The sequence below is a fragment of the Nothobranchius furzeri genome, chromosome 3 (assembly GCF_043380555.1).
Source record: "Nothobranchius furzeri strain GRZ-AD chromosome 3, NfurGRZ-RIMD1, whole genome shotgun sequence".
In the NCBI taxonomy this organism is placed as follows: Eukaryota; Metazoa; Chordata; class Actinopteri; order Cyprinodontiformes; family Nothobranchiidae; genus Nothobranchius; species Nothobranchius furzeri.
Window position 1 is genome coordinate 5426331 of NC_091743.1, and position 10350 is coordinate 5436680.

Consider the following 10350-nt stretch of genomic DNA (forward strand, 5'->3'; position numbering starts at 1 on the left):
TTACTGATCTGTGTACGAACAATCGATGATTGTAACCGTGACTCCATTAAAGTCCTCCAGAAGTTAGCTAGGGGAGGATACAAAGCTCCTTTGGCGAAGCTCCCGTACTGTCAACCACAGGTAGAATACCTAGGGAGAGTAATCTCCCACGGGACTGTTGCCATCTCACCAGAACACATGGGAGGTGTGAGCAAATCTCCACAACAACAAACTGATGGACAAATGATGACATTTCTGGGAATGACTGGTTTCAACTCGGAACTGCATGCTGAAAAAACTGCACCACTCAGGAAACTAATGAAAGATACTGGAAGTCAGTCTTTGAAATCAACTTTAAGATGGACAAATGAAGCTAAGATAGCTTTTGAAACAATCAAACAAGACATGCAAACTGTGCCAAGTTTAGAAACACCTGATTACACAAAAAATGTGTGTAAAAATGTAAAGTTTGCGGATGATACCACCGTGGTCGGACTCATCTCGAAGGAGGATGAGACGGACTACAGAGATGAGGTCAACAGACTGACGGAGTGGTGTTCAGTAAATAACCTCCAACTGAACACCACGAAAACTAAAGAAATTATCTTCGACTTCAGGAAGGACAGAGCAGACCCGGCCCCACTGTACATTCATGGGAACTGTGTGGAGAGGGTGCACTCCATGCGGTTTCTGGGCATGCAGATCTCTGACGATCTCTCCTGGACAGCAAATACCACGGCAGTGGTAAAAAGGCCCAGCAGCGTCTCCACGTTCTGAGAGTGCTCAGGAGGAACAACCTGGAGGAGAGGCCGCTGGTGACTTTCTACAGAGCCACCATAGAAAGCATCATAACGTACAGCATAACAGCATGGTACGCAGGGTGCTCAGCTGCAGACAGGAAAGTACTGCAGAGGGTCATCAACACAGCCCAGAAGATCACTGGCTGCTCTCTGTCCAGCCTGGAGGTCATTGCAAACTCTCGGTACCTCAGCAGAGTGAGTAATATCATCAAGGACCAGTCTCACCCCAGCAATCAAGTCTTTCAACTATTACCATCAGGTCGACGGTACAGGTCACATAAAACCAGGTCAAACAGATTCAGGGATAGCTTCTTTCCCAGGGCGATCTCTATAATAAATAAGCATAAAACAATTAAACCTGCTTAGCGACTGTCAATGTCACCGTCAACTATTATGCTGCTATTCTAATGCCATTTTTTACATGATATTGTAGCTGCTATTCTGTATATATTGTGCTATTCGGTATATGTTGTACTTACTATTGTTTTGTTTTAGGGGACCTTTTATATTTAGAAGTATTATTGTATTGTGCACCAAGGGAGTGGCACTCCAATGTCATTGTATCCTGTACAATGACAATAAAGGCTATTATTATTATTATTATTATTATTATTATTTTTATTTTTATTATTATTCTTAAAACCATTTTTGTTATACGTGGCAAACAGGCGTTGATCTACACACATCATAAAATATCTGAAATGATCAACCCAGGAAAGTTTGTGTTAAACCAAGCAAGATGTCTACAATACATGCCATTACTGACAAACCCTGACGTCGTCATAAAGAGGTGCACCACATCAAACCCTGCTAACAGTGTTCCCTTTGAGTTTTGATCAACCTGATGTAACACATTTTGTTGATGGTTCAAGTTTCAGAGACTACATAGGAAATCATGCAGCTTTCACTGTTGTGGCAAGGAAACAGTGACAGATTCGAAACAGTATAAGTTGAAACGTGTGACCAACCCTGTTCTGCACAGTTAGCGGAACTCAGAGCCTTGACCGAAGCTTGCAAGTTGGCAAATGGTCAGGTGGCAACCACCTACACGGACTCTACGTATGCACATGGTGTTTGTCACCTGTTTGGAAGTGTATGGAGACAAAGAGGTTTTAAGAAGACGGACAGCACTCCTGTCCTTCATGGGAAGCCGATAAATGAGTTGATCTCAGCAATAATGCTTCCTTCAAAACTGGCCATTGTAGAGTGCCCTGTGCACCGCAAGGGTAACTGCAACATCATCAGAGGCAACAACACAGCAGATGAGGCTGCAAAGTCTGCCTCCAGGTATGAAGAAGCCATTTTGACACCTGTAATATCACTAGAGCCTGTAATAACACCAGAAGACATCATTTTGATTCAGGAAAGGGCAGAGAAGAGCGAGCAGCAGTGTTGGAGAAAAAGGGGAGCAACAATGGACTCAAGCGTTTTGTGGAGATCCCATGAGGGCTTGATTGATGCACCTGTCTCCTTGCTGACAATGCTAATCTCAGAAAGCCATGGTCCTGATCATTGCAGTTGTACAGAGGTTCAGAAAAGGCTTTACAAACAAGGTTGTTGGTCTCCATACCTAAAAGCTATGGTTGAGGAAGTAATAGACCAGTGTGACATCTGTGCTGAGAACAATATGAGAAAGGGAAACACAGTCCCAGCAGGACATATCCCAGTGCCTGAAGGTCCTTTTAAACATTTAGTCATTCACTATGTTGACATGATTATGTCTGTGCATGGGAAACGGTACATGTTGGTGATCATTGACAGATTTAGTTGATGGATTGAAGCCATTTTATCTAAAGATCTAGGTTCAGAAACAGTGGTTAAGTTTTTAATGAGAGAGATGATTCCTCGATTTGGCATCCCATCAGAAATAAGCTCTGACAACGGTCCAGCTTTTAGTGAAAAAGTTCTTAAAGGTGTGTTGCAACAACTGATGATAAAGCAACGATTCGGATCAATTTACCACCCACAGAACCAGGGAATTGTCGAACAGGCAAATCTAACATTGAAAACTAAAAACAGCTAAATCTGTGCTTGTACTAACGTTAACTGGATTGACGCATCAAGGACGTGGAAGATTTGTGGATGTTTGGCCTGATGATCACTGGATTACTTCTGATTGGAGTGGGAGGATATCTAGTTTTCTGGAAATTTGGGAAGACGGGAGCGATTGGAGTGCGACCCGTGCCCACGGAATGTGCCGCTCGGGCGGTGACCTCACAGACTGGGACGTTACTCGAGGTGAACCGTAAGCTGGACAATGTCCTCGCGGCATTGCCTGTGATAGTACACAAGATGGATTTGATCTCGGAGAGGGTCGCCGGACGATGCGGGGATGTTTAGAATGTAAAATTGGCTTCACTGGTGGACATGAATGACCACTTAGAGACTCCAAGGCGGAGAGGAAAATTATCTCTGCCTGCCCTAAACAAAGTCATGTTTATCCTTATCTGACGCCATAGCAGCCTCTCAAGGCTGCCTCAACACACCCCCACGAGAGGAGGAATGCCGACAGATGCTGTGTCCCGACCTTCACCCTCTTCCTTCAGACTGACATGTCTGCGGGAACTTCAATGTGCTCTCTGGTCCTTATCTCTCCCTCCCACCTGTTGGTCTGCAGCTGGTCGATGCGCCGCAGTGGCAGCTCCCATTGGAGGCTTCAGGATCCCGCCCTACCCCGCCTCCCCATCGGACTCTGATGTTGTATCTGTGCTGTTTTGTGCTTCCATGTTGAAAGGAGTCTTTTTTTTTTTGTATAATAGAGTTACTCCCCGCTGGGGCTAACTCTGCTATGCCTTTTTTTTTACGTACCCCCACTTAATCTCATGTAACACCCTTTTCATCTATCTATTAAGGTAGCGCGACTCATGTTGCGAATGACCGCAGTCACCAATTCTTGTTATGTGTCTTACCCACGTATGTCTGATCTTTGAATTGTGTGTGCTGAAACTGAATTTCATTTCTCTGTATGTCCTGCACATGTGGTAGAAAATGACAATAAATGACTTTGACTTTGACTTTGGCATTGCCGCTTTCCTTAATGAGCTATTGAATGCAGACTAACAGAAGCATGCATCTTTCAACTTACGAGGTTCTAACAGGCAAGCCATTGCCAGTACATCAGCTCAGAGGATCCCACAAGGGGCCTCGTTGGAGCAACTAGAGCTTGAACTCAAAAGCTACATTAAGCAGCTAACTAGTATCCATAAAGCCATTATTTGCAGGAAAAGAAAAAAGAGCTTGTCTCTAGCGCAGACGCAGATGGACCTGTGGTTCCTGGAGACCAAGGGTCTCATTTATAAAACATTGTGTTGAATCCTTACTAAAACCGTACTTGAGCTCAGCAAAAAAGTTTACTTACGCCAAGTAGGTTTGTGATCTATAAAACATGGAGTGCGCACGGCTTCACGCAATCTCCACTTTATAAACCACAAACTTCCTAGAAAGTTTCTGAGGTGTTTCTGAATCACGTCTTGCCCTCAACACGCCCACTTTCCGCCATAAATGGTCAATACAAAGTCGTCGTCGTCTTCCTCCGCTTATCCGGGTCCGGGTCGCGGGGGCAGCATCCCAACTAGGGAGCTCCAGGCCGTCCTCTCCCCGGCCTTGTCCACCAGCTCCTCCGGCAGGACCCCAAGGCGTTCCCGGACCAGATTGGAGATATAACCTCTCCAACGTGTCCTGGGTCGACCCGGGGGCCTTCTGCCGGCAGGACATGCCCGAAACACCTCCCCGGGGAGGCGTCCAGGAGGCATCCTGACCAGATGCCCAAACCACCTCAACTGGCTCCTTTCGATCCGGAGGAGCAGCGGTTCTACTCCGAGTCCCTCCCGAATGTCCGAGCTCCTCACCCTATCTCTAAGGCTGAGCCCGGCCACCCTACGGAGGAAACTCATTTCGGCCGCTTGTATCCGCGATCTCGTTCTTTCGGTCATTACCCAAAGCTCATGACCATAGGTGAGGATTGGGACGTAGATCGACCGGTAAATCGAGAGCCTGGCTTTCTGGCTCAGCTCCCTCTTCCCCACGGCAGATCGGCTCAGCGTCCGCATCACTGCAGACGCCGAACCAATCCGCCTGTCGATCTCCCGATCCCTCCTACCCTCACTCGTGAACAAGACCCCGAGATACTTAAACTCCTCCACTTGAGGTAGGACCACTCCCCCGACCCGGAGTTGGCAAGCCACCCTTTCCCGGTCGAGAACCATGGTCTCAGATTTGGAGGTGCTGATCCTCATCCCAGCCGCTTCACACTCGGCCGCAAACCTACCCAGCAAGAGCTGAAGGTCAGAGCTGGATGAAGCTAGGAGGACCACATCATCCGCAAAAAGCAGAGACGAGATTCTCCTGCCACCAAACTCGACACACTCCACACCACGGCTGCGTCTAGAAATTCTGTCCATAAAAGTGATGAACAGAACCGGTGACAAAGGGCAGCCCTGGCAGAGTCCAACCCTCACTGGGAACAGGTCCGACTTACTACCGGCTATGCGGACCAAACTCACGCTCCTCTGGTAAAGGGACTGAATGGCCCTTAACAGAAAGCCACCCACCCCATACTCCTGGAGCGTCCCCCACAGGGTGCCCCTGGGGACACGGTCATAAGCCTTCTCCAAATCCACAAAACACATGTGGATTGGTTGGGCAAACTCCCATGCCCCCTCCATCACCCTTGCAAGGGTATAGAGCTGGTCCACAGTTCCACGGCCAGGACGAAAACCACATTGCTCCTCCTCTATCTGAGATTCAACTATCGATCGGACCCTCCTCTCCAGTACCTTGGAGTAGACCTTTCCAGGGATGCTGAGGAGTGTGATCCCCCTATAGTTGGAACACACCCTCAGGTCACCCTTCTTAAAGATGGGGACCACCACCCCGGTCTGCCACTCCCTAGGAACTGCCCCCGATGACCACGCAATGTTGTAGAGATGTGTCAACCATGACAGCCCTACAACATCCATAGCCTTGAGATACCCAGGACGGACCTCATCCGCCCCCGGGGCTCCGCCGCTGTGTAGTTGTTTGACTACCTCAGCAACTTCTGCCCCCGAGATCGGACAGTCCATCCCCAGGCCTCCCAGCTCTGGTTCCTCCTCGGAATGCGCATTGGTGGGATTGAGGAGCTCCTCAAAGTATTCCTTCCACCGTCCGACTATAGCCTCAGTTGACGTCAGCAGCTCCCCATCCCCACTATAAACAGTGTGAGCGAGTTGCTGCCTTCCTCTACTGAGGTGCCGGACAGTTTGCCAGAACCTCTTTGGAGCCGATCGATAGTCTTTCTCCATGGCCTCACCAAACTCCTCCCACGCCCGAGATTTTGCCTCGGCAACTGCCACTGTTGCACCCCGCTTGGCTATCCGGTACCTGTCTGCTGCCTCCGGAGACCCACAGACCAGCCACGCCCTGTAGGCCTCCTTCTTCAGCCTGACGGCTCCCCGAACCTCTGGTGTCCACCAGCGGGTACGGGGGTTGCTACCACGACTGGCACCGGCCACCTTACGACCACAGCTAGCAACAGCCGCCTCGACAATCGCAGAGTGGAACAAGGCCCACTCGGACTCAATGTCCCCCACTGCTCTCGGGACGTGGTCAAAGCTCTGCCGGAGGTGGGAGTTGAAGACCGTCTTGACAGGTTCTTCTGCCAGGCGTTCCCAGCAGACCCTCACTATGCGTTTGGGTCTGCCAGGTCTACGCGGCATGTTCCCTTGCCATCTGATTCAACTCACCACCAGGTGGTGATCAGTTGACAGCTCCGCCCCTCTCTTCACTCGGGTGTCCAAAACATACGGCCGCAGGTCAGATGATACGACTACAAAATCTATCATCGACCTGTGACCTAGGCTGCCCTGGTACCAAGTGTACCGGTGGGCCTCCTTATGTTCGAACATGGTGTTCGTTATGGCCAAACTGCGGCTTGCACAGAAGTCCAATAACAAAACACCGCTCGAGTTCAGATTAGGTGGGCCGTTCCTCCCAATCACACCCCTCCAGGTCAAGCTGTCATTGCCCACGTGAGCATTAAAGTCCCCCAGCAGGACAATGGAGTCCCCTGATGGAGCACTATCTAGCACTCGTCCCAGGGACTCCAAAAAGGGTGGGTACTCTGAACTGATATTTGGCCCATAAGCACAAACAACAGTCAGGACCCGTTCCCCGACCCGAAGGCGCAAGGAAGCTACCCTCTTGTCCCCCGGGGTAAACCCCAACACACAGGCAGAGAGTCTTGGGGCTAACAAAAAGCCAACCCCAGCCCTCCGCCTCTCACCCGGAGCAACTCCAGCAAAGTAGAGTGTCCAACCCCTCTCCAGGTCTCGGGTTCCAGAGCCAATGCAATGTGTCGAGGTGAGTCCGACTATATCTAGCCGGTACCGCTCAACCTCTGCCACAAGCTCCGGCTCCTTCCCCGCCAGCGAGGCGACGTTCCGTGTCCCAAAAACTAGTTTTCTTGTCCGGGGATTGGACCGCCAAGGCTCCCGCCTTGGTCTGCCACCCGATTCGCATTGCACCGGACCCTTCATGTTCCTCCTGCGGGTGGTGGGTCCACAGTTGGACGAGCCCATGTATCCGGTTCGGGCTGGGCCCGGCCGGGCCCCATGGGCGAAAGCCCGGCCACCAGGCGCTCGCTCACGGGCCCCAACCCCAGGCCTGGCTCCAGGGTGGGACCCCGGTAACCCTCCGGGCCGGGTACTACGACTCTTCGTTTTAACCTCCATGAAAGATCCTTCGAACCGTTCTTTGTCTCACCCTTCACCTAAGACCAATTTGCCATGGGAGACCCTACCAGGGGCACTAAGTGCCCCAGACAACATAGCTCCTAGGATCATTAGGGCACTCAAACTCCTCCACAACGATAAGGTGACGGTTCAAGGAGGAGCTTCAATACAAAGTGCCTTGTGGATCTCATGCATATACTTAAGCCAGCTCGTTGCAGCGCTTCACCATTAACGATGGCGACCACAGATCAAAGAAGTGCAATTTCACTGAAGCAGAAATTGACGTACTTGTGGGTGAAGTAGAAAAAATTAAAGGAACTGCTTTTGCTAAACAAATAAGAGAAAATCCATGGAGTGGCACATCATTGCTGAAGCCATCAATGCTGTGAATTCTTCAGAGAGATCTGTGGCAAATATTAAAAAAATGGTCCAATCAGGATTCAATCCCCAGACTCCCATGTGAGAGTCCCGCATGCTAACCAGTCAGCCAAAAGGACATGTCCCTTGACCAAGTAGCCAGGGTGTATGATCAATTAGGTAACAGTGGCAGGTGAGCAACACCAACAGCAGTCCAGGTAGGAGGATCGACATGGCATTGTCACGTTTTGAGGATGTTTAGGACCCAAATATGCAGAAACCCAGGATGACACGAGGCTGGAGATGATGTAAAGTAAATATGCTTTATTTAGCAGGAAAAACGAAAATAAATCCAAAGGCAGTGAGCCAAAAGTCCAAAAATCCAAAAACCCTGGTAACAAAAACAAAAGCCCACTGAGAGCACCAAAACCTGGAGACATAAGCTCAACTAGAGCATGAAACAACGCTGACAAACATACAATGGACCGACAACAACACAGAGACAAGACAGGGCTTAAATAGACTGGGAAGATGAGAGGGAGATAATTGCAGGTGTGTGGGGAGAGGGACCAGGTGAATACAATTACTAAATCAGGGAGGAGGAAGAACACACGGGTGGGAAAAACACACTAAATACTGAAAGGCTGTAACAAAGGAAAATGACCTAAGAGAAAAACAAAAGACCAGAAAGCATGAACCATGACTAATATACTAAGGGGAAGCTGACACTAAAGGAAAACACTATAGAAAGAAACAACAGGGACGTGGCTAAGAGGGGGCCAAGAGAGCACAGGACCTGGGAAAGAGATGTCTGAGGGGGGAAACCTAAAGGGCAAATGGGGAACACCAGGAGACACATGAGGAAGACGCAGACATGACACATGAGGGCTCTAGAAGACACAAAAGGAGCACCTAGAGAGGATGGAGAAACACCAGGAGGCACATGAAGGAAGGGGCAGATGCAGACCATGACAGTACTACCCCCCCCACCCCCAAGGGGCGGATACCAGACGCCCAAACAAGAACAAACAACAACAAGCACAAGACAAGACAAGACACAGGACACGAAAAAACCAGAGGGAGGGAGAGGAGGGAACCAACAAACACAACCCAAAAAGGGCGGGCGAGAGGGGAACAGTAGACCCCGGGAGGCTGGCGACAGGGAACCAGGAGGCGGGACCAGAGAAGTCCAGGGGACCGGTGACCAGATAAGCCTAGGAGGCTGGTGACGGGGAACCAGGAGGCGGGACCAAGGAAGCCTAGGTGGCCGGCGACGGGGAACCAGGAGGCAGGACCAAGGAAGCCCAGGACGCCGGCGACGGGGAACCAGGAGGCGGGACCAAGGAAGCCCAGGAGGCCGGCGACGAGGAACCAGGAGGCGGGACCAGGAAAGCCTGAGGGTAGGGGGTCTTGGAGGAGGAGGACGAGGAAAGGTCTCTGGAGACAGGGACTGTGACTGGAACACTTGAGACTTGGGAGACTGGAACACTTGTGGGGAGACTTGAGACTTGGGAGACTTGAGACTTTTGAGACAGGATCATTTGTAACTGGGAGACTTGAGACAGAAACACTTGTAACTGGGAGACTTGAGACAGAAACACTTGTAACTGGGAGACTTCCACTTCAGAGCTGGAGACAGGAACGTCCACTTCAGAGCTGGAAACGTCTACTTCAGAGCTGGAGCTGGAGATGCCTACTTCAGAGCTGGAAACGTCTACTTCTGCTGACTTCGAGACAGGAGGCGTCGACTTCTGGCCTGGGGGCGTCGACTTCTGGCCTGAGGGCGTCGACCCTTGGACTGGAGGCGTCGACCCTTGGGCTGGAGGCGTCGACCCTTGGGCTGGAGGCGTCGACCCTTGGGCTGGAGGAGTTGACCCTTGGGCTGGAGGCGTCGGACTGGGCGAAGCCTCTCGGACTGGCTGGACCGGAGCCTCGTGGACTGGCTGGACCGGAGCCTCGTGGACGGGCTGGACCGGAGCCTCGTGGATGGGCTGGACCGGAGCCTCTGCGTCCTCCACCGCCGAAGCAGGAAGCGATGCGTCCTCTTGGACCACCGCTGAGGCAAGATGTGGTGATGGTAGATGGAGCTCAGAAGGGGGTTGCAGAGCAGGGGCGTCTTGGACAGGCGGCACAGCTCTGGCTTCAGGAGACTGCTGGTGATGGTGGTGATGTTTGTGACGAGTGCGTCTCCTCGGAGGTGCGGGGATAATGTTGGCAGAAACGGGGGAGAAGAGGAGATTTCTGGGACATCTACTGACCAAGAGCGCAGACCTTGAGGTGAGGATTCAGCTCCCTTAGCAACCTGACCCACCAGAAGACTGGAGGTGGCGTCAGGAGGAACCGTGCCTCGCCAGCAACGCCGATCAGGAGATGAAACCCGGACTCTTTGCTGCTGTGAAGTGGAGGGTGGACTCATCTGAGGTGCTGAGACGGCATCAACATGTACAGGAGGGATGGAGATGAAACCGGATCTGATTGTCTGAGACGACGTAGGGCGGGACTGG